The 25,961-nt window shown below is 37.5% G+C and overlaps 1 non-coding gene across 1 annotated transcript; it reads left to right on the top strand.

Annotated features, from left to right (window-relative positions):
- Positions 1-16,583: 16,583 nt before the first annotated feature.
- Positions 16,584-16,690, top strand: LOC132651641 (U6 spliceosomal RNA). Its single transcript, XR_009589227.1, has one exon. It is a non-coding gene; the product is annotated as a U6 spliceosomal RNA (small nuclear RNA).
- The last annotated feature ends 9,271 nt before the right edge of the window (positions 16,691-25,961 follow it).

A 25,961-nucleotide genomic window follows, 5' to 3' on the forward strand; every position in this document is an offset into this window, starting at 1 on the left:
AGTCTGCAGGACAGAGGCTTTCAGACACCTTCTGTGGCAGGTTCCTAGGTTGTTTCCTGTTTTCTTCTTCTGGCTTACAGAGGTCCTCTCTGCCAGGTTCCTAGGTTGTTTCCTTTTTGCTTATTCTTCTGATGTCCATCCTCTTTGCCTTTCAGGATGGGGATTGACCGTTTTAGGTAGGATCATCACTTTTGCTTAGTTTGTTTAGATGTACCAATTTTAGTGGGATTATCCTATGTTGTATGTTTATATGAGTGAGTATATACCATGTGTATCTTTTTGCTTCTGGAACAACTCACTCAGGATGATCGTTTCCAGATCCCACGATTTACCTGCAAATTTCATCATTTCCTTATTTTTCATTGCTGAGTAATATTCCATTGTATAGATGTACCACAACTTATGCATCCATTCATCACTTGAGGGACATCTGGGCTGTATCTATGTTCTGGCTATTACAAATAAAGCAGCTACAAACATGGTTGAGCAAAAGTCCTTTTTGTGTACTTGAGTCTCTTTTGGATATATGCCAAGGAATGGTATGGCTGGATATTGGGGAAGCTCTATTCCTAGTTGTCTGAGAAAGCACCAGATTGATTTCCACAGTGGTTGTACAAGTTGACATTCCCACCAGCAGTGGAGAAGGGATCCCCTTTCTCCACAACCTCTTCAGCATGTGTTGTCACTTGAGTTTTTGATCTTGGCCATTCTGATGGGTGTAAGATAAAATCTCAGGTTTGTTTTGATTTGCATTTCCCTAATATCTAATGAGGTTGAGCATTTCTTTAAGTGATTCTCTGCCATTCAATATTCCTCTACAGAGAGTTCTTTGTTTAGCTTTGTTCCCCATTTTTTAACTGGATTACTTGGTTTGCTGCTTTTCAGCTTCTTTAGTTCTTTATATATACTAGATATAAGTCCTCTGTCAGATAAAGGGTTGGTGAAGATACTCTCCCAATCTGTAGGCAGTCACTTTGTTTTGATGACAGTAACCTCTGCTTTACAGAAGGATTTCAGTTTCAGGACGTCCCATTTTTTGATTATTGCTCTCAGAGCATGTGCTGTTGGTGTTCTATTCAGGAAGTTCTCTCCTGTACCAATGAATTCTATGGTATTCCCAATTTTTTTTTCTAGCCAAATTAATGTGTCTGGTTTTATGTTGAGGTCTTTGACCCACTTGGACTTCAGTTTGGTGCAGGGTGATAAGTACGGATCTATTTTCATTTTTCTACATGTAGACATCCAGTTAGAACATTTGTTGAAGATGATATCTTTTTTCCATTGTATGATTTTGGCACCTTTATCAAAAATCAGGTGTCTATAAGTATGTGGGTTGATTTCTGGGTCTTCTGTTCAGTTCCATTGATCCACCATTCTGTTTCTATGCCTGTACCATGCAGTTTTTATAACTGTTCCTCTATAGTACAGCTTGAGATCAGGGATAGAGATACCTAAGGAAAATCTTTCATTGTAGAGGATTGTTTTAGCAATTTTAGGTTTCTTGTTATTCCATAAAAAGTTGAGAATTGTTCTTTCCAGGTCTGTAAAGAATTGTGTTGGCAATTTGATGGGAATTGCTTTAAATCTGTAGATTGCTTTTGGTAAGATGGACATTTTTACTATCTTAATCCTGCCAAGCCATGAGCATGGGAGACCTTTCCATCTTCTCATATCTTCTAATTCTTTCTTCAAGACTTGAATTTTTTTTCATACAATATTTGACTTGCTTGGTTAGGTTTACACCAAGGTACTTTGTGTCATTTGTGGCTATTGTCAAGGCTTTTGTTTCCCTAATTTAATTCTCAGCCCTTTTGTCTTTTGTATTCAGGAGGGCAACTGATTTTTTTGACTTGATTTTGTATCTGCCACTTTGCTGAAGGTGTTTATCAGATGAAGGAGTTCCCTGGAAGAGTTTTTGGGATCACTCATGTATACTATTATATTATCTGCAAATAGTGATAATTTGACTTCTTCTTTTCTAATCTGTATCTCCTTGATCTCCTTCAACTGTCTTGTTGCTCTAGCAAGGACTTCCAGCACTATGTTGAAGAGATAAGGAGAGAGTGGGCAGCCTTGTCTTGTCCCTGATTTTAGTGGGATTGCTTTAAGTTTCTCTCCCTTTAGTTTGATGTTGGCTATAAGCTTGCTGTATATTGCCTTTACTATGTTTAGATATGTGCCTTGTATCCCTGATCTCTCCAATACTTTAAACATGAATGGATGTTGGATTTTGTCAAATGCTTTTTCAGCATCTACGGAGATTATCATGTGGTTTTTTTTCTTTCAGTTTGTTAATATGGTGGATCACATTGATGGATTTCCATATATTGAACCACCCCTGCATACCTGGGATGAAGCCTAGTTGGTCATAGTGGATAATATCTTTGATGTGTTCTTGGATTCAGTTTGCAATATTTTGTTAAGTATTTTTTCATCAATGTTCATAAGGGAGATTGGCCTGAAGTTCTCCTTCTCTTTCAAGTATTTGTGAGGTTTAGGTACCAAGGTGACTGGCTCCATAGAATGAGTTCGGTAATGTTCTTTTTGTTTCTATTTTGTGCAATAATTTGAAGAGAATTGGTGTTAGCTCTTCTTTGAAGGTCTGGTAGAATTCAGCACTGAAGCCATCTGGTCCTGGGCTTTTATTGGATGGGAGAATTTTGATGACCACTTCTATTTCTTTGGGGGACATAGGACTATTTAGTTGATTTACCTGGTCCTGATTCAGCTTTGGTAAGTCAAATCGATCAAGAAAAATGTCCATTTCATTTAGATATTCAAATTTTGTGGCATATAGAGTTTTGAAGTAAGTCCTAATGATTGTTTGGATTTCCTCAGTGTCTGTAGTTATGTCCCCCTTTTCATTTCTGTTTTTGTTGATTTGAGTGGTGTGTCTCTGCCTTTTACTTAGCTTGGCTAAGGGTTTGTGGATCTTGTTGATTTTGTCAAAGAACCAGCTGTTGGTTTCATTGATTCCTGAATTGTTTTATTTGTTTCCAATTGATGGATTTCAGCCCTGAGTTTGATTATTTCCAGCCATCTACTCCTTCTTGGTCTGTCTGCTTCTTCTTTTTCTAGAGTTTTTAAGAAAGCCATTAAATTGCTTGAATGAGCTGTCTCGAATTTCTTCTTGAAGGCATTTAGTGCTATGAACTCTCTTTTTAGCACTGCTTTCATTGTGTCCCACAAGTTTGGGTATGTTGTGTCTTCATTTTCATTGAATTCTAGGAAGACTTTAATTTCTTTCTTTATTTCTTCCCTGACCCAGCTGTCTTTTAGTAACAAGTTGTTCAGTTTCCATGTGTGTGTAGGCTTTTTGTTATTTCTGTTATTGTTGAGGTCCAGCTTTATTCCATGGTGATCAGACAACACATAAGGAATTATTTCAATCTTCTTGTATCTGTTGAGGCTTGCTTTGTGACCAACTATATGGTCTATTTTGGAGAAGGTTCCATGAGGTGCTGAGAAGAAGGTAAATTCTTTTGTGTTTGGGTGTTAAGTTCTCTAAATGTCTCTTAGGTCCATTTGATTCATGACCTCTGTCAGAGACATTGTTTCTTTGTTTAATTTCTGTTTTGTTGACCTATCCTTTGTTGAGAGTGGGGTATTGAAGTCTCCCACTATTAATGTGTGGGGATCTATATGTGGTTTAAATTTTATCAATGTTTTTTTAACAAATGTGGGTGCTCTTGTATTTGGGGCATTGATGTTTAGGATTGTGATGTCTTCCTGGTAGAATTTTCCTTTGATGAGTATGAAGTGTCCTTCCCCATCTCTTTTTATTAATTTTGGTTGAAAGTCTATTTTATCAATTATTAGAATGGCTACTCCTGCTTGCTTCTTGGGTCTGTTTGCTTGGAAAGTCTTCTTCCAACCCTGTACTCTCAGGTAATGTCTGTCTTTGTGCCTTAGGTGTGTTTCTTGTATGCAACATATTGCTGTTTTTTTTTTGTTTGTTTGTTTGGTTGGTTGGTTGTTTTTTTTTGTTTTTTTTTTATGTATCCATTCTGTTAATCTGTGTTTTTTTATTGGAGAGTTGAGTCCATTGATTTTGAGAGAGATTCATGACCAGTGGCTGTTAGATCCCTTGATTTTGATGTTGGCTATGGTCATAAGGTTGTGTTCCTGGTTGCTTTTTGTTTTACTGTAGTAAGGTTAACTATTTCCTCTGTTTTTTTTTTTTTTTAAAGAAGCTAATTTTTGGGGGTTGTATTTTCTCTTCCAGTGACTTTTATAATGCTGGATTTGTGTGTAGGTATTGTTTAAATTTGTTTTTGTCATTGAACATCTTGTTTTCTCCGTCTATGAGAACTGAGAGCTTTGCAGGTTATAGTAGCCTGGGCTGACATCTTTGTTCTCTTAGGGTCTGCATGATATCTGTCCATGCCCTTCTGGCTTTCATAGTCTCTGTTGAAAAATCAGGTGTGATTCTAATTGTTTTGCCATTATATGTTATTTGGCCTTTTTCCCTTGCAGCTTTTAGTATTCTTTGTTCTGTGTGCTTACTGTTTTGAATATTATGTGGCGGGAGAATTTTCTTTTCTGCTCAAATTTGTTGGGTTTTCTCTAGGCCTCATGTATTCTTATTGGCCTCGCCTTTAATTTGGGGAAATTTTCTTCAATGATTTTGTTGAAAATATTTTCTGGGCCTTGGAGAAGGGATTCTTTTTCTTCCTCTATACCTAGTATTCCTAGGTTTTGTCTTTTCATATTGTCTTGGATTTCTTGAACAGTCTGTGTCAGGAATTTTTTGTATTTAACATTTTCTTTGACAGATGCATTGATTTCTTCCATTGTATATTCTACACCTGAGATTCTTTCTTCCATCTCTTGTAGTCTGTTGGTTATGCTTACCTCTGTAGTTCCTGTTTTCTTCCCTAGATTCTTCCTCTCCATTATTACCTCCATTTGTGTTTTCTTTACTTTTTCCAGTTCTATCTTCGGATCTTGAGTTGTTTTGTTTACTTCCTTCATCTGTCTGATTGTACTTCCTGTTTTGTTTTTTTTTTTTTTTTTTTTTTGTTCCTGCAACTCTGTTTCTTTTATTTTATTCAGTACTTTAAGCATTTCCTTTCTAAAGGCCATAAATTGTTTGGCTGCAGCTTTCTCTATTTCTTCACTGATGACAATATTTTGTTTGTCTTTACCTTCCTCTATGTCTTTATGAATCTTATTTGTTTCCACTGTTATCATCTTCATGAGCATAGTTGTTAGGTATTCTCTTGGATTTCAGTTATGCTGGGGTGTCCAGGACTAATTGCCCCTGGGTAACTGGTTTCTGGAGATGCCATATTGCTCTGTCTTTTGTTGCTTGAGCTTTTATGCTGGCCTCTACCCATTGTGCTATCTTAGGTGTTTGGGGTCATTTTCTGGTAGTTCCTCAGGATCCTGTGGTGTAGAGAATCCCCTTTGCAGAAGCTATTTTTTGTTTTTTTGTTTTGTTTTGTTTTGTTTTTTTCTGAAGGATGTCTTCTCAGCTTTTTGGATATAGTCCCTGGATGGCTGGTGTTTTTTTCAGGAGTTGCTGCTGCTCACCTCAGGGATAGAAACCTGAGTGGTAACTGTGGTCTTTTTTAGTTAAGAGGGTTCTCCTCTCACCCAGGGAAGTCCTGAAGACAGCTGCCCTGTTTCTGGGTTTCTTGCTGTAAATTTATTGATCAGCTGCTGTGACCCAGTTGGACATCTGGTGTGCAGCCCCTGTTTGTGTCTGTGTCTGTGTCTGGAGCACAGCTGTGTGATGGCGGCTTGGCCCCACAGGTCTGCTAGACTTTTTCCAGGGAAGGATTGGGTGATTTAAGTCAGTACAGTTTCCTTCCTCCCCTGTGGATTCTCTGGAGACAGGGACTCCCAGTCTCTTTTTTGCCCTGGTGTGCACTGCTCAGTGTCTGCCAGCTGGTCTGGCACACAGAAACTGCCTTGTTTTTGGGGCTCTGATATCAGACCAGTCGTTTCCCTCCCTGTGTGTTTGCACGGGACAGTGAAACTCATTCAATGGTGCCCTGGTGCCCACAGTTCTATCTCAGGTGTGCAGGCAGGGCTCTGTGCTGGAGCCTGGGTCCCCGGCTCTGGCTCCAGGCTGGCTCCTGGTGCGCCCGTGGAACCCGAGTCTTTTCTAAGGGATGTCTTGGTGACCTAAGGTTGGTCCCAATCGTTTCCTGCACCGTGGAGTTATCTCTCTCTTGACTGAAAATTCCAGTCTCTGATAGTGTGGTGCACATGGTTCAGTCTAGTACCATGACCAGAGACACTGGCTTGTGGCTCTGTGCTGGGGCTGGTGCTGGGGGCTGGTAGCCAAGTGTCTGGCGGAACTGGGATCTCTTCCTCAGTTTAGTCCTGTGAGTTAAAAGCTGATTGAATCCCCCATTGTGGGGTACTCTCTCACCTGGGAAACACAATCACTGTGTTTTATGGCTGCGAGTTCTGATTGCTGGTCACTATGCTGATCCTGCTGTGCTGCTGGTCAGAATGAGAGTCTTCCCAGCACCGCCATCTTGCCCCCATCTCAGTTTTGCCTTTTAAATATACGAAGTATAATTTTTGAGTTTTTAGTACTTAACTAGGCTACTGTGTACCTTAAGGATAATTTTGTCATTTTGAATCTTAGGCTATCTCTGCAAGTGGCTAAACAGCAGGAGTTGCCATCCTGGCTTTTATTATGTAAATTAGGCTGATCAGGGACTCACAGATCTGCCTGTTTCTTTTTACTTTGTGTTAGAAGTAAAAGCATGTGCCTTTGCAAACTTTTTCAAATATTTTTTTTTCAAATCAATATAGTTGTAATTCAAAGCTTTTAAATGAAAACTAAGCAAAGAGATAAGGAAATTTTAAGTTTGGGGTCAGTTGTTATGGTGTAACAAGAAAAGCCCAGTTGGTTGTTTTTGGAATTTACTTGATGTTTTAATGAATTGGCGGACTTTTACCAGAAAGAGCTGACAAGTATCTTGCACCCAAAGAGCTTTGAATTTTAGCCATTATTAATCTATTTTTTATTAGGAAGAGTGCCCTTTCTATTGTCTGTAACTTAGTATTCCATTCCTTGGTTGATTTTCCTGTTTTCTCCTTGCACTTTCTTGGAGAATTCTTCCAGAAAAGCCACCACTATTAAATATATTGCAACCAGATCTATGACTATGACAACCAAAACAAAGCCAAAGTATATTAAAACACCCTCTGCATGGCTTAATTTTTTAAATGCAGTTTTAGGCCAAGCTGTGTCTAGAGGTCTGTGTGCCTCCACTTCCTTTCTTTCCAGACATGGCTGCTGAGTTTAGCTGAACTAAGCCAGCCTCAGTATAAGGAAGCCATGCTTGGATATCCTCCTGTTAGACTATAGCAGCAGCCAGTTTCATTATGTTAAGTCTCAGGCCTGTCCACAATAGGCTGTCTTTTGCTCCTGGGTCTGTTTAAGAGTCTCTCTTAAAGAGACAGTAATTGACCTGGGAGTTTTTAGATTTTAATATTGACTTATGGGGATTGTATTACTGTGAGCTTAATCCCACCACCAAATTATGTTAAATTATGATTTAAATTGTGTTGTTTTAAGAGGTTATTAATATTTACTATTGGTTTATCTTCTAGTAATGCTGTTCTTAATCCTCAGCAGTTATATAATCAAATCACCATACAGAGTCTGGGTTTTTAGGTAACCTAGAACACAATGGTGGGCAATAGTTATTCCCTCCTAAACCTTCAAGCCCTCACTTTCCTAACATTTATATTTCCCACATTATACTTGCTTTTTGTGAAATCTTAGGTCTGGTTCATGCTCCACATTCTCCAAGATCTCTCGCCCAGCTCTGTTCTCCTAGCTCTCTTCTCACACCTTCTCCTCCCATTCATCTCCTGCCTTCTGGTTCCTCCCATCTTTCCTGTACTCTTGCTCCTCCCTCCTCAACATTGTGTCTAGTTGTTTTATTTTGTCCTGTTTACACAAGAGTTGAGACAGGATGCTTAAAATGATGTAATATCTGGATTGAAACCAGAGAGTTGGGGGGTGGGGGGAAATCAGTATGTGACTCAACAAGTGTAAGGTGTATACATAAATATATATATATATTTATTATATTTATTATACAGTAGAGAGTTGGAGGGTGGGGAGAAATCAGTATGTGACTCAACAAGTGTAAGGTGTATACTTAAAAAAGTATATATATATTTATTATATTTATTATACAGTTAGATTATTTATTATACAGTTAGATTAGCTGAATGCCATTTTTTGATAGTTATTGATATTTACTATTGAAATATCATTTACTTAAACAGCGCTTATTCCTAAACCATCTGTATATGCATATCACAACACAGAGACTGGGATTAATTTGACTAACCTAGAGCACAATGCTGGTCAGTAGTTATTTCATCCTAAACCTCAAAGACCACATAGATTCCTACCATTCAGATTCAGTCATTATACATGCTTTTGGTCATATCTTAGGTATGATCTATCTCTCCACATGGTTCCAAGACCTCTCCCCCTGATTCTCCACCTCTCCTCCCCTACTTCCTTCCCCTTCCTCCTGCTATGGACCAGGATGTCCCATCCTTTTCTCTCCATTGCTCAGCACTGTAGCTGGTTGTTTCATTGAAAATACAGAGAACAAATGGTGCCATGTTTACACAAACTTGAGACAGGTGATGTGTAGAGTAAGCATCACAGTGCAATTTCTGGATTCAAATCAGAGAGTGGGAGACAGAAATCAGCATTTGAATTAACAAGGGTAAATTATATACATCCCAAAAAACATTTTACCACAATTTATTTACTCATTTGTTTTATGTATATATAAAACATCTATTCTGTATATACAGTGTACTGCCAGCATCCCAGAAGGGTCACCAGATCTCACAATGGAGGGTTGTGAGCCACAGTGTAGTTGTCAGAAATAGTCCCTGTTCCCCTTACCATGGGAAACCAATTGGTTACCGAGCTACCACAGGCATTGTGTTATCATAATTCCATTGTGATGTCATAATACAAATCATTTCATAACAGCTTTGGGCTGTCATAAGAGCATTGGGATGTTATAATAGCATTATGACATCATAATGGCATTGTGATGTCAAAATAGCTTTGGGATGTCATAATACCTTTGTGATGTCCTAAAAGCATTTTTATGTTGTAATAGTTTTGTGAAGTTATAATATTATTGGGATGTCATAATTTTATTGTGATGTCAAATCACAATCATATGGTGATGTTATGATAGCATGGTCATGTCATAAGTTAAAATTCCATTGTGATGTCACAATAGCATTGTAATGTCATAATAACCTTTTGATGTCCTAACACCATTGTGATAGCCTAATAGCATTTTGATGTCATCATAGTATAATATGTTCTACTATCATTGTAAAGTCATATTGTTGTCAAGTCAGAATAACATTCTCATGTCATAATTCCATTATGATATCATAATGCAATCATGTTGTAATAGCATTGTGATGTCATCATAACATTGTGATGTCATAATACCATTGCAAGATGAGGTCTTGTGTTGTAATAGCATTGTGATGTCATCATAACATTGTGATGTCATAATACCATTGCAAGATGAGGTCTTGTCATCATAGCATTAGGATGTCTTCATACCATTGTGATGTGGTAATAGCTTTGGGATATCATCATACCATTGTGATGTCATCATAGAATTGTGATGTCCTAATATCATTGTGAAGTCATAACTTTTTGAAGTCATAATATAATTGTGATATCATCATAACATATTGAGGCCATAACCCCCATTGTCATGTCATAATAGCTTTGTGATATCATAATTCCATTGTGATATCATAACACCATCATGTCATAATAACATTCTGATGTCAACATAACATTGTGAGTTCATCATTTCATTGTGATGTTATAAAAGCATTGTGATGTCACAATAGAAGTATTATTTCACAAAATCATTGTGGAGTCATAACATCATTGTGATAGTATAAAAGCACTGTGATGTCATCATAGCATTGTGATATCATAATAGCATTGAGATATCATAATAACATTGTGAACTCAAAATAGTATTTTGATGTCATAATGCCATTGTGATGTCATGATGCCATTGTGATGTCCTAACACCATTGTGAAGTCATCCTGTTGTTATGTTGGATAGCATTTTTATTTTATAATAGCATTACTTTGTCATACCATTGGGATGTGATGACACCATTTTGAAGTCATCAGACCATTGCGATATTGTAATACTATTGTGATGTTTAATACCATTGTGATGTCATAATACCTTTTTTAGGTCATAATAGCATTTTGATATTAAAATTCCATTGTGATGTCATACCACAATCATTTCATAATGATATTGTGATATCATAATAGCATTCGGATGTCATGATGAAATTTGATGTCAAAATATCAATGTGATGTCATAATAACATTGTGATATCATCATTGAATTGTGATGTCATAATATCATTTTGATACCAAAATTCCATTATGATGTCATAATTCCATTGTGATGTCATACCACAATCATGTCTTAATATCTTAATAGCATTGTGATGTCATAATAGCATTGGGAAGTGGTGATGAATTTTGATGTCCTAATGCTATTGTGATGGCATAATAGCACTGTGAAGTCATCACCACAATGTAATGTTTTAATATCATTGTGAAGTGATATTGTGAAGTAACGCAATTATGATGTTGTGAAAGCATTGTGATGTCATCTTACCATTTTTATGTCATAATACCATTCATTGTGATATCGTATTACCATTTTTATGTCATAATACAATTTTTAAGTCACAATGGAATTGTGATGTATAATACCATTGTGTTGTCATAATAACATTGTGATGTCAAGTAAGCATTGTGGTGTCATGTAAGCATTGTGATGTCATAATAGCATTGTGATGTCATAAAACCATTGTGATTTCTCAGTAACATTGAGATGCCATAATTTTGTGATGGCATCATAGCATTTTTGTGTCATAATAGCATTGTGATTTCATAATTCCTTTGTGATGTCATAAAACTATCTTATCATAACAGTATTGTGATGTTTTTAAAGCATTGTGATATCAAAATTCCATTTTGATGTCATACCAAAATCATGTCATAATAGCATTGAAGTGTCATTCAATTGTTATGTCATAATAGCACTGTCATGTCATAACATTGAGATATCATCATAGAATTTTGATGCCATAACTTTTCTGGACTCCATCAAGACATGGTACATAGTTCCCCCTTAACAAATATGTCTGTTAAATATTATGAGCCAGTAGGCTGAAGATGATGCTCCAAAGTTACAGAGAGTTATGGGTGACTGTTCAGGCAACAAATTGTTTCTGTCAATTTTTTTTTAAGATTTTCAAAGCTGCTAGCATATACTTCCTATTTACTCTACTAAATAATTTTATTCCTTCTCAAGTCTCTGAGGGGGTTGAAGAACAAGTAGGTTCAGTGCCACAAAAAAGCTTACGTTGTTTAGAACTTAAGAAATGCTTTCATATATAGGTAATACCAACGAGGGTAAAAGTTAATTTAAGTATAGAACTTTCAACTTGTCAAGATAGACAGGATGATCAGAAACTTGCTCCTAAGTTGCTAAATTCACATGGAATGGACATTGCATATGTAGATTTTACGTAATATAGTTTCACATTTTCATAATTATTATTGTATTGAAATAAAAGAAGCTTTTCAATGGACTTTAAGAAGGAATGTTGGTACACTGTTCTTTTGAAATGTATACACCTTACCCTTGTTCCATCAAATGCAGATTTCTATTCCCCACTCTCTGCTTACAATCTGGATATTGCATTGTGATACTTATTTTATGCATTCTGTCTCAATTTTGTGTAAACAGGGAAAAATAAAGCAACTAGCCACAATATTGAGCATGAAGAGGAGATGAGCCAGATGACAGGAAAGAGGGGAGGATCCAGAGTGTAGCAAATGGTTGTAGGAAAAAAAGGGCAAGGGTAGAGCTAAGAGAGCCCAGCTGAGAAGAGAACTAGGAACTACGGTGGAGAATGAACCAAATCTAAGATTTCATAAAAAAAAAAAAGCAGGTAAAATGGATAAAATCTAAATGTTAGGAAACTAAAAGGACTTGCAAGTTTATGAGGGAGTAATTATTGCCCATCATTGTGTTCCAGGTTAACTAAATATAATCAGAATCTATGTGGTGATTTGGTTATACAGCTCTATAGGATTAACAGCAGCTTTACCAGAATATATATCAAATGTATATTTTAATCAATACATACAACAGAGATGGCATATAATTGTGATGTCATAATAACATTATTGTATATATAATTATTCTAAGGATCTTGTCTCAACTTTGTGTAAACAGGCAGCATGGCTTTGTTAGATAATATTCCGATTTGATATTTTAAAAGGATGTGCTTTGAATTTGATATGCCAATGAAAATGACCAGACAAAATGGAGTCTCTATCTTTCAGTCTCTGTCACTTTCTATATTTGTTTTTATTGTCTAGGTCTCTCTATTTCTGAAACTCTCTCTCTAGCTCTTTCTCCAAAGTAAATATCTGGGAATGTATGGAGGTATGGACTTGTTAGATAATATAATTTCTTTTGTTTCCCTAATTTCTTTCTCCTCTCTTTTGTCTTTCATATACAGGAGGGCTACTCTTTGTTTTGTTTGTTTGTTTGTTTTTAAGTTAATTTTATATCCAGTCACTTTGCTGAAGGTGTTTATCAGCTGTAGGATTTCCCTGGTAAAATTTTTGAAGTCACTCAGAGATAGTATCATATATCATATAAAAATAGTGATATTTTGACTTCTTCCTTTCAGGTTTCTATCCCCTGGATCTCTTTCAATTGTCTTATTACTCCAGCAAGGAAGAGATATGGTGAGAGGGGGCATCCTTGCATTGTCCCTAATTTCAGTGGGATTGCTTTAAGTTTCTCACCGTTTACTTTGATGATGAATAGGCTTTCTCTATATTACTATGTTTAAATATGTGCCTTGAATATATTCAATATTTTAGCCAATTCTCCAATAATTTAGCCAATTCTCCAATAATTTAGCCAAAAATGGATGTTGGTTTTTTGTCAAAAGCTGTTTTAGCATCTAAGAAAATTATTATGTTTTTATTATTATTCAGTTTGTTAATATGGTAGATTACATTTATGGATTTCCATATTGAACCACCTCTGCATATCTGGAATGAAGCCTACTTAGTCATAATGTTGATATCTTTGAGGTGTTCTTGTACTCGGTTTGCAAGTAAAGGCAGCAACATTGTACCAGGAGTAGATGGTGGGCGTTTCTCGTATGCATTTTTTCCAAGGAACATCATTCGAGGACAAGTATTTTGAACCCCTTCCTCAGAGGTTGGATAACTGCTTGGAGATGTAAGACTTCCATTCTTAACTCCTGTAGGAAGGGACAATAATGTCCCTCCAATGTTCCACTTTGCCTGGGTGCAAAGGGAGGCTTGAGCTGCCACCCTAACTTTAAAGTAGTTTTCATTCTGACTTAATGACCTAGACAGGGGAGACTGGTAAGCTGTCCTGATACTCTGCTCAGGCCAACCCAGCCGGGAGTCCCTCACCCAAGGGAAAACAGGGATTCGGATATCAGGTTAGACACAGATAGGCAAATTTGACAGAGACCACACCAGGTAGTGTTGGTTTGGATCTACTGCACTATACTGAAGTCAAGCCAACTCTTATATAGTGATTACATAAAGAAGCATCTTGAAGTTGACATATTTCCCGGAGCATTCAGACTTTTATCAACAATACAAAATTTACATTTTTTTAAATTTTTTATTTAACTTTTATTAATTACACTTTATTCATTTTTGTATCCCCAATAAGTCCTTCCCTCCTCCCCTCCCAGCCCCACCCTCTCCCCCTTTCTGCATGCATGCCCCTCCCCAAGTCCACTGATAGGGGAGGTCCTCCTCTCCTTCTTTCTGATCTTAGTCTATCAGTTCTCATCAGAAGTGTTTGCATTTTAACTGAAAGAGTAACCTGGCAGAAGCAGTGTCTACAAAAAATATTTGCCTAAAAGCTTTTAATCAAAACAAATACAAAACCTTAAACTAGTGGTGCTTGCACAGTTTACTGCTATTAATTAGTGAGTGGAAGAGCAGGGTCTGTTGGCTAAAGATTTACAACCACCCTTAGAGTTAAGCACTGAGGGAATTTCCTCCTGTTTGTCTTGCTAAGGATTTACAATCTTTCCTTAGAGATAAGATGCTTGAGCTAGCATGTCTGTAAAACTCATAGTATAATATAGAACCTTCTGACCTCCTACGTTTGCCTATCTTCATTCTGCCTCATCATAAACACCTGTGTTTGGTAATGGTTTTGTAATAGATTTACTGCAGTGGGAATATCCAGAATATTATCCTATCATCCTGATTAAATATTTTCTTTAGAAAGCCCTAAAACTCTTGTCCCTTAATTACCTACAATGTTTGGTTTTCCACAAGCAATTCCTGATGCTGAATCTGATTTATTACCTCTTCTAAAATTTTATTTTCCTTCTACTCTTATTTGCTAAAGCTTTTAGTAATCTATTAGAAATGTGTTTCATTGAATAGATAAATGTACTGTTCCAAGAAACACAGAGAAGCAACAAAAAAGTTCATCAATTCAATCTTGCAACCCAGTAAGCATGGGACTTTCAGAATACGTATTTTTGGCTTAGATTGCCATGTTAGGGTTCTTGCTAGGGACCTCCAGGGAGGATATTTCCGATGAAAATGTATCTCCCATCTAGTAGAAGAATCTATTGATATGCTACACTAATGACACTGGAGAGGGTGTAGCAATACTCTCTTTGGAGGATGGTATCTTCCTAGTCCTGAAAAGTTAATATGTTTTACTTGTGTTCCTTCAAAAGCAGGAAAACCCAGCAACCAAGTGTTGTTGACATAAACAAGGACTTCTGGATGTAGTAGAGGTGAATTAGGAACATATGCCTAATAAGCAATCATTTTGACCAAAGAGGTCTTCATTGTTATCATTATCATTGTCAGGAGAAAACTCCTCACCCACTTGTTGCATCAGGCATTCCAGGAGCCATCAAGCTGTATCATTTTCCTGTGAAAAAACACAGACACACCATTGTCTCCATATGAGTAATTTCCTAGGCATATATCCAAAAGAGGCTCAAGTATACCATAAGGACTTTTGCTCAACCATGTTTGTAGCAGCTTTATTTGTAATAGCCAGAACCTGGAAACAACACAGATGTCCCCCAACTGCAGAATGGATACAGAAATTATGGTATATCTACACAATGTAATATTACTCAGAAACGAACAAACAAGGAAATCATAAAATTTGCAGGTGAATGGTGGGAACTGGAAAGGATCATCCTGAGTGAGCTATCCCAGAAGCTGAAAGACATGGTCAGTATATACTCACTCATATAGACATTTAATATAGAATAAAACTACTGAAATCTGTACATCTAACAAAACTATTCAAGAGGGAGGCCTCTGCCTAAAATACTCAATCCCCATCTCAAAAGTCAAAGAGAATGGACATCAGAAGAAGGAGAAAACAGGGAACAAGTTAAGAGCCTGCCACACAGGGCCCCTGAAAGTCCCTGCACTTTAGACTATCAAAGCAGATGCTGAGAATTATTGCCAACTGTTGGGCATGGAATCTAATGAAAGAATTCTGAAATAGTCAGATCTGGAGAGGCCAGCAGCTCCACAAGGAGAGCAACAGAACAAAAAATCTGAGCACAGATGTCTTTGCTGAGACTCATACTAGAACTAAGAATCATGCATGGTGATAACCTAGAACCTCTGCAAAGATGTAGCCCATGGCAGTTCCGTGTCCAAGTAGGTTCCACAGTAATGGGAACATAGACTGCCTCTGAGATGAAATGATTGGTATGCTCTTTGATCCCCTCACCCTGATATTGGTCCAGCCTTACCAGGCCACAGAGAAAGACAATGCAACCTCTCCTGATGTGATCTGTTAGAGTAGGATAAGAAGCAAGAAAAGGGAGTCTTAATCTATCAGTAAACTTGAGAAGGGGCATGCATGGAGAAAATGAAGGAGGTGGTATTGGGAGTAGACGGGGTTTATGGAGAGTACAAGGTGAATAAAGTGTAATTAATAAAAATTAAAATAAAAATATTAAATAATGTAATTCATTTTTGATTTATATTATAAGAGGTTGTCTCTTGAGGTAGATAGGCCAAGGAAAGTGACTAGCAGAATGGAGTCTCTCTTTCTTGGTCACTGTCACTTTATATCTTTGTTTCTGTTGGTATTGGTCTCTCTATTTCTGAATCTGTCTCTCTAGCTCTCTCTCTTTGACTCTTTCAGTCTCCCTCTATCTGCTTGGCATTTGTAGTTCAGTGCGAACAGTTCTCAGTTTTGGTGGACTACAACAAGATGACTGCTTCCTGATGTTACATACTGGAAGGTCTCTGTAAAAATATAAGCAATGTCCCAAATACATGCTTTTTGTTCAAAGATTTGCATTGGTTAGGGAGGATTTTCACAGAAAATTCATTGACTGAGGACATATCCGTGAATTTAACAAATAATAATGGAATCTGTGATAATGTGAAACACACAAGTCAAGGACACATGACTTGAAAGAAATATGTGGTGCTCGCTTGGGCATCGCATATACTAAAATTGAAATGATACAGAGAGTATTAGCATGGCTTCACCACTAGGATGACACAAATTCATGAAACATTCCTCATTTTTTTTGGAGAAATTAAAGAAAATACAAATGAAGGAAACTGTGGAGAGAAAGAATTTAGGGCAGAAAACAGGAACTACAGAGGTAACCATAAACAATAGACTAAAAGAGATGGAAGAAAGAATCTCAGGTGTGGAAGATACAAATGGAAGAAATCAATGTATCTGTCAAAGAAAATGTTATATCTAAAAACATTTTCTGACATAGACTATCCAAGATTCCCTCCTCCAAGGCCCAGAAAATATTTTTCTGTATTTTAATGTATTATATATAATTTATTCACTTTGTATCCCCCACAAACCCCTCCCTTTTCCCCTCCCAGTCCTTCCCTACCTACCCCTTCTTCAAACATACCCCTCCCCAAGTCTACTGATAGGGGAGGTCCTCCTCTCCCTTCCTTCTGATCTTAGTCTATCAGATCATATCAGGAAGGGCTGCATTGGCATCTTCTGTGGCCTGGTAAGGCTGCTCCCCCCTCAGGGGGAGGTGATCAAAGAGCAGGCCTATCGGGTTATGTCAGAGGCAGTCCCTCTTCCCACTACTATGTAACCCACTTGAATACTACACTGCCATGAACTGCATCTGTGCAGTGGTTCTAGGTTATCTCCATGCATGGTTCTTGCTTGGAGTATGAGTCTCTGGGAAGACCCCTGTGTTCAAATCTTGTGGTTCTATTGTTCTCCTTGTGAAGGTCCTATCCTCTCCAGATTTTACTATTTCCCACTTCTTACATAAGATTCCCTGTACTTTGCCCAACAGTTGGCCATAAATCTCAGTGCCTGCTTTGATATTCTGCAGGGCAGAGCCTTTCAGAGGCCCTCTGTGGCAGGTTCCTAGGTTGTTTCCTGTTTTTTTCTTCTTCTGGTGTCTACTGTCTTTGCCTTTCTGGATGGGGATTGAGCGTTTTAGTCTCTCTTAGTTTTTTAGGTTTTAGTAGGTTTATCCTATGGTATATGTCTATATGAGTGAGTATATACCTTGTGTTTCTTTCTGCTTCTGGTACAGCTCACTCAGGATGATGCTTTCCAGGTCCCACCATTTACCTGCAAATTTCATCATTTCCTTGTTTTTCATTGCAGAGTAGTGCTCCATTGTGTAGATGTACCACAATTTCTGCATCCATTCTTCAGTTGAGGGGCAACTTGGTTGCTTCCAGCTTCTGGCATCAGGACTGTTTCCAGCTTCTGGCTATTACAAATAAAGCTGTTATAAACATGGTTGAGCAAAAGTCTTTTTTGTGTACTTGAGCCCCTTTTGGATATATGCCGAGGAGTGGTATGGCTGGATCTTGAGCAAATGTTATTTCTAGTTGTCTGAGAAAGCGCCAGATTGATTTCCAGAGTGGTTGTACAAGTTGACATTCCCACCAGCAGTATAGGAGGGTTCCCCTTTCTCCACAACCTCTCCTGCATGAAAACTCACTTGAGTTTTTCATCTTGGCCATTCTCATGGGTGTAAGGTGAAATCTCAGGGTCATTTTGGTTTGAATTTCCCTAATGGCTAATGGTGTTGATCATTTCTTTCAGTGTTTCTCTGACATTTGATATTCCTCGACAGAGAATTCTCTGCTTAGCTCTCTTTGCCATTTTTTAATTGGATTACTTTGTTTGCTACTTTGCAGCTTCTTTAGTTCTTTATATATACTGGATATTAACCCTCTGTCAGATAAAAGGTTGGTGAAGATACTTTCCCAGTCGTGGGCAGTCATTTTGTGTTGATGATGGTGTCCTTTGCTTTACAGAAGCTTTTCAATTTCATGAGGTCCCATTTATTGATTTTTGCTCATAGAGCCTGTGCTGTTGCTGTTCTGTTCAGGAAGTTGTCTTCAGTGCCAATGAATTCAAGGCTCTTCACAACTTTTTTATAACTGATTTAATTTGTCCAGTTTTATGTTGAGGTCTTTGATCCACTTGGTCTTCAGTTTTGTGCAGGGTTATAAATATGGATCTATTTTCATTTTTTTACATGTAGACATCCAGTTAGAATAGCACCATTTCTTGAAGATTCTATCTTTTTTCCATTGTATGGTTTTGGTATCTTTGTCAAAGATTAGGTGTCCATAAGTGTATGGGTTTATTTTTGAGTCATTTGTTCAGTTCCATTGATAAAATATTCTGTATCTATGCCAGTACCATGCAGTTTTTATAACTGTTGCTCTATAATATAGCATAAGATCAGGGATTGGGATACCTCCAGAAGCTCTTTTATTGTAGAGGATTGTTTAAGAAATTCTGCATTTCTTGTTATTCCATAAGAAGTTGAGAATTTTTCTCTCCAAGTCTGTAAAGAAGTGTGTTGGTAAATTGAATTGCATTGAATCTGTAGATTGTTTTTGGTAAGATGGCCAGTTTTACTATGTTAATCCTGCCAAGCTATGAGCTTGGGAGATCTTTCCATCTTCTGATATCTTCTTTTATTTCTTTCTTCAGAAAGAAATATTGTATTTTTTTTCATACAATATTTGACTTGCTCAAATAGGGTTACTCAAAGGTACTTAATCTCATTTGTGGCTATTGTGAAGGGTGTTGTTTCCCTAATTTCTTTCTCAGCCCTTTTGTCTTTTGTATACAGGAGTGCTACTGACTTTTTGAGTTAATTTTGTATCTGGCCACATTGCTGAAGATATTTATCAGCTGTAGGAGTTCCCTGGTAGAGTTTTTGGAGTCACTCACATATACTATCATATCATCTGCAAATACTGATAATTTGACTTTTTCCTTTCGATTTGTATCCCCTTGATCTCCTTCAACCCTCTTATTGCTCTAGCAAGGACTTCCAGAACTATGTTGAATCGATATGGAGAGAGTGGACAACCTTGTCTTTTCCCTGATTTCAGTGGGATTGTTTTAAGTTTCTCTCCATTCAGTTTGATGTTGGTCATAGGTTTGCTATTTATTGCCTTTACTATGTTTAGATGTCGGACTTGTATCCCTGATCTCTCCAATACTTTAAACATGAATGGATGTTGGATTTTTTCAAATGCTTTTTCAGCATTTAAGGAGATTATCATGTGTTTTTTTCTTTCATTTTGTTAATAGGGTGGATCACATTGATGGATTCCTGAATATTTAACCACCCCTGCGTACCTGGGATGTAGTGGATATCTTTGATTTGTTCTTGTATTCTGTTTGCAAGTATTTTGTTGAGTATTTTTGCATCAATGTTCATATGGGAGATTAGCCTGAAATTTCTCTTTCTTTGTTGGTTCTTTGTGAAGTTTAGGTACCAAGGTGACTGTGCCTTCATAGAATGATTTTGGTAGTGTTCAGTCTCTTTCTATTTTGTGGAATAGTTTGAAGAGATCTGGAGCTAGCTCTTCTTTGAAAGTCTGGTAGAATTCTAGGCTGAAACCATCTGATCCTGGGCATTTTTTGGATCAAGATGTTCGATGAATGCTTCTATTTCCTTGGGGGATATAGGGATATTTAATTGGTTTACCTGGATTTCATTCAACTTTAGTAAGTCATATTGATCAAGAAAAATGTCCATTTCATTTAGATTTTCAAATTTTGTGGCATATAGACTTTTGAAGTAAGTCCTAATGATCATTTGGATTTCCTCAGTGTCTGTGTTTATGTCTCCCTTTTCATTCCTGATTTTGTTGACTTAGTATCTCTCTGCCTTTCAGTTATCTTGGCTAAGGCTTTGTCTATATAGTTGTTTTGCTCAAAGAAACATCTCTTAGTTTCATTGATTCTTTGAATTGTTTTATTCATTTCTAATTGATTGATTTCAGCCCTGAGTTTGATTCTTTCCAGCCATCTACTCCTTTTTGGTATATCTGCTTCTTCTTTTTCTAGGGTTTTTTTTAAGTGAGCCATTAATTTGCTTGAATGAGCTATCACAAATTTCTTTTTGAAGGCACTTGATGCTGTGAACTTTCCTCTTAACACTGCCTTCATTGTGTCCCACAAGTTTGGGTATGTATTGTCTTCATTTTCATTGAGTTCTAGGAAGTCTTTAATTTCTTTCTTTATGTCATCCCTGACCCAGCTGTCATTTAGTAGCAAGTTGTTTCCATGTGTGTGTAGGCTTTTGCTATTTCTCTTCTTGTTGAAATCCAGCTTTATTCCATGGTGATCAGCCAGAATACAAGGGATTGTTTCAATCTCTTATATCTGTTGAGGCTTGCTTTGTGACCCACAATGTGGTCTACTTTGGAGAAGGTTCCATGATGTGTTGAGAAGAAAGTAATTTCTTTTTTGTTTTGGTGTAAGTTTCCATAAATGTCTATTAGGTCCGTTTGATTCATGACCTTTGTTAGAGACATTGTTTCTTTGTTTAATTTCTATTTTGTTGACCTGTCCTTTGTTGAGAGTGGGGTGTTGAAATCTCCCACTAATAGTGTGTGGGGTTCTATGTGAAGTTTAAATTTTATCAATGTCTCTTTTACAAATGTGGGTGCCCTTGTATTGGGGGCATAGTTGTTCATGATTGTGATGTATTCTGGTTGGAATTTTCCCTTGATGAGTATGAAATGTCCTTCCCCATTTCTTTTGATTAATTTTCGTTGAAAGTCTATTTTATCATGTATTAGAATGGCTACTCCTGCTTGTTTCTTGGGTCCATTTGCTTGGAAAGCTGTCTTCCAGCCCTTTACCCTCAGTTAATGTCTATCTTTGTTACTTAGGTGTGTTTCTTGTATACAACAGATTGCTGGGTTTTGTTTACGCATCCATTCTATTAGTCTGCGTCTTTTTATTGGGAATTGAGTCCATTGATATTGAGAGAGATTAATGACCAGTAGCTGTTAGATCCTTTGATTTTGATGTTGGCTGTGGTCATAAGGTTGTTTGTTTGGTTGCTTTTTATTTTAATGTAGTGAGGTTAATTATTTCCTGTGTTTTCTTGAGTGTAGCTAGTTTTCTTAGGTTGTATTTTCCATTCTAGTGTCTTCTGTAGTGCTGGATTTGTGAGTAGGTATTATTGAAATTTGTTTTTGTCATTGAATATAATGTTGTCTCCATCTATGAGGACTGAGAGTTTTGCTGAGTATAATAGCCTGGGATGACATCTGTGTTCTCTTAGGGTCTGCATGATATCTGTCCAGGCTCTTCTGGCTTTATTAGTCTCTGTTGAAAATTCAGGTGTGAGTCTAATGCGTTTGTCATTATATGTTACTTGACCTGTTTCCCTTGCAGCTTTTAGTATCTTTTCTTTGTTCTGTGTGCTTACTCTTTTGATTATTATGTGGCGGGAGAATTTTCTTTTCTCGTCTAATTTATTGGGTGTTCTGTAGGATATTTTTATTGGCTTCTCCTTTAACTTGGGGAAATTTTCTTCAATGATTTTGTTGAAAATATTTTCTGGGCCTTGGTGCAGAGAATCTTCATTTTCCTCTATTCCTATTGTTCTCAGGTTTTGTCTTTTTATGTTTTCTTGAATTTCTTGGATGGTCTGTCTCAGGAATTTTTTAGATTAAATATTTACTTTGACAGATACCTCAATTTATTCCATTGTATCTTCCACACCTGAGATTCTTTCTTCCATCTCTTGTAGTCTATTGGTTATTTGAACCTCTGTAGTTCCTGTTTTCTTCTCTAAGTTCTTCCTATCTGCAATTTCCTCCATTTGTGTTTTCTTTAATTTTTCTAATTCTATCTTCAGATCTTAAGGCATTTTTTTATTTCCTTCACCTGTCTGACTGTATTTTCCTGCTTTTCCATAACTTCTTTCAGCTGTTTGTTTGAACAAACCTTTGTTTCTTTTATTTCAATCAGTGATTTAAGCATTTCCTTTCTAAAGGCCATGGACTGTTTAGCTGTAACTTCCTCTATTTCCTTATGGATGGCCATATTCTGTTTGAGTTTATGTACCTCTAGGTCTTTACATATTTTATTTGTTTCCTCTGTTATCATCCTCATGAGCATACTTCTTAGGTCATCTTCTTGGATTTCAGTTATGCTGGGGTGTCCAGGGCTACTTGCCCCTGGATAAAAGGGTTATGGAGATGCCATATTGCTCTGTCTTTTGTTGCTTGTGCTTTTACACTGGCCTCTACCCATTGGGCTATCTTAGGTGTTTGGGGTCATTTTCTGGTGGTTCCTGGGATCCTGTGGTATAGAGAATCCCCTTGGCAGAAAGCTGGTTTTTCTTTAAAGCAGTCTTCTCAGCTTTTTGGGTATAGTCCCTGGATGGATGGCGTTTTTCAGGAATTGCTGCTGTTCCCCTCAGGGATAGAGACCTGAGTGGTAACTGTGCTCTTTGGTATTTGAGAGGGTTCTCCTCTCACCCAGAGAAGTCCTGAAGACATCTGTCCTGTTTCTGGGTTTCTTGCTGTAAATTTGATGATCTTCTGCTGTGACCTGTGTGTCCCATGGTTTGGTCAGTTTTGTTAGAGTTAACTAGTTGCCTCTTAGAGCCGTATCTGGGGGTTGATCTCAGGGATTCTGGGCTTTTGTAGGTGTGAGGTTGGGGCTCTGTGACCCAGTCACAAGCAGTAATCTGTGGTGCATATTACCGCTTTCCTAGTAATAGTAGTCTATCTGGTGCATAGCAGGTCCCTGGGTTGGGCCAGTCTGTGGGAACTATTCCAAGGATATACTTGGTGGCTTAAGTCTGTCCTCTTTGCGTAGTTCCCTATAAGGTTTTCTCCTGACAGTGACTCCTAGTCTTTGATGCCCTGGGGCACACAGTTGGAGAGTTGGTAAGCAGCAACTCTTTGTGCTTGCTGCTGGAACCCAGTTCAGTGATGGTGGCTCAGACCCATCAGTCTACTTTTTCTAGGAAAGAACTGGGTGATTTAAGTCAGTACAGTTTCCTTTCTTCCCTGTGAATTCTCTTGCAACAGGGACTCCCAGTCTCTTTTTTTGCCCTGGGGTGCAAAGCTCAGTCTGTGCCAGATAGTTGGAGCACAGAAACTGTGCCTGTGTCTGGAGCACAGCTCAATGATGGTGACTCAGACCTACTGGTCTGGGAGACATTTTCCTAAGAAAGACTGGGTGACCCAAATCAGAAACGTTTCCTTCCTTCCCTGTGGATTCTCTTGTGACAGGGTCTCCCAGTCTATGTTGTTTTTTGTGCCCACCAATCAGCCTGGGAATGTGATCAGGACTCACAGGTATGTGGCTCTGGTCTGGGGACCTAGTGCCTGCGAGACACCGGATCTCTTCCAGGTTCTGGCTGGGTGACCTGAAAGTGGTCACGATTGATTCCCATGCCATAGGGGTTTCCTCTCACTTGGGAAACATGATCACTGTTGTTTTAGAGCCCAGAGTTCAGTCTCTTGCTCGCTGTACAGGAAATGTTGTCCTGCTCCTCAGATGCCCTGTTCTTTGGTGCCACCATCTTGTTATCTCCCCTCATCTTCCAGAAAATATTTTCAACAAAATCATTGAAGAAAATTTCCCTAACTTAAAGGAGAAGCCAATGAGAATACAAGACCTTTACAGAACACCCAATAAATTAGTCCAAAAAAGAAAGTCTTCCATCACATAATAATCAAAACAGTAAGTATGCAGTACAAAGAAAAAATAGTAAAAGCTGCAAGAAAAAAAAAAGCCAAGTAACAGATAATGGCAAACCCATCAAAATCACACCTGATTTCTCAACAGAGAGTATGAAAGCCAGAAGGTCCTGAAGAATTTCATGCAGTCCCTAAGAGAACAGATATATCAGTCTAGGCTATTATACACAGCAAAACTCTCAGTCCTCATAGATAGACTGGAAAAAAAAGATACTCAAGGACAAAAACAAATTTCAACAATACCTACACAAATTTAAAGCATTACTAACGACACTAGGAGGAAAATACAAGCCAAGAAAACTAGCTACTTTCAAGGAAAGACAGGAAATAATAAACCTCACTACAGTGAAACAAAAAGCAAACAAGCACACAAAGTTATTACCATATCCAACATCAAAATTGAAGTATCTAACAGCCACTGGCCATTAATGACTCTCAACATCAATGGACTCAATTTGCAAATAAAAAGACACAGACAAACAGAATGGATGCTTAAACAAGACCCAGCAATCTGTTGCCTTCAAGAAACACACCTAAGTAACAAAGATAGACATTACTTGAGAGTAAAGAACTGAAAGATGCTTTCAAGCAAATGGACCCAAGTATCAAGAAGGAGTTGCCCTTCTAATATCTGATAAAATAGATTTTCAACCAAAATTAACCAAAAGACATGGGCCAGGACACTCCATAGTTGTCAGGGAAAAATTCCACCATGAAGACATCACAATCCTGAACATCTATGCCCAAAAATACAAAGGCACCAATATATGTAAAAGAAACATTAATAAAACTTAAACCACTCATAGATCCCCACACATTTGTAGTGGGAGACTTCAATACTCCACTCTCAACAAAAGAAAATTAACAAAACAGAAATTTAACAAAGAAACAATGTCTCTTACAGAGCTCATGAATCAAATGGACCAGCAAACATTTATAAAATCATACACCCAAACACAAAAGAATTTACCTTCTTCTAAGCATCTCATGGAATATTCCCCAAAATAGAACATGTGGTTGGTCACAAAGCAAGCCTCAACAGATACAGGGAGATTAAAATACTCTCTCTATCCTATCTAATCTCTACAGAATAAAGCTGGACCACAACAACAGAAATAACAAAAAACCAACACACATATGGGAACTGAGCAACTTACTACAAAATGACATCTGGGTCAGAGATGAAATAAAAAAAAAAGAAATTAAAGTCTTCCTAGAATTCAATGAAAATGAAGACACAACATACCCATATTTACGAGACACAATGAAAGCAGTGCTAATAGGAAATTTCATAGCAGTAAGTGCCTTCATGAAGAAATTCAAACATCTCATTCAAGCAACTTAATGGCTCACCTAAAAACCCTAGAAAAAAAGCAGACATACCAAAAAGTAGATGGCAGGAAATAATCAAACTCAGGGCTGAAATCAATCAATTAGAAACAAATAAAACCATTCAAAGAACCAATGAAACCAAGAGTTGGTTCTTAGAGAAAATTAACCAGATAGACAATCTCTTAGCCAAACTTGCAAAAGGCAGAGAGACATATCCTCCAAATCAACAAAATCAGAAATGAAGAGGAGACATAACTACAGACACTGAGGAAATCCAATCATTAGAACTTACTTCAAAAGTTTATATGCCACAAAATTTGAAAATCTAAATGAAATGGACAATTTTCTTCATTGATTCTACTTACCAAAGCTGAATTGAGACCAGGTAAATCAATTAAATAGTCCTAGATCTCCTAAGTAAATTGGAACGATCATCAAAAGTCCCCCATAACAAGATATCCATAATTGCTGAACAATGCTC

This window comes from Meriones unguiculatus (assembly GCF_030254825.1).
Source record: "Meriones unguiculatus strain TT.TT164.6M chromosome Y unlocalized genomic scaffold, Bangor_MerUng_6.1 ChrY_unordered_Scaffold_23, whole genome shotgun sequence".
NCBI lineage: Eukaryota > Metazoa > Chordata > Mammalia > Rodentia > Muridae > Meriones > Meriones unguiculatus.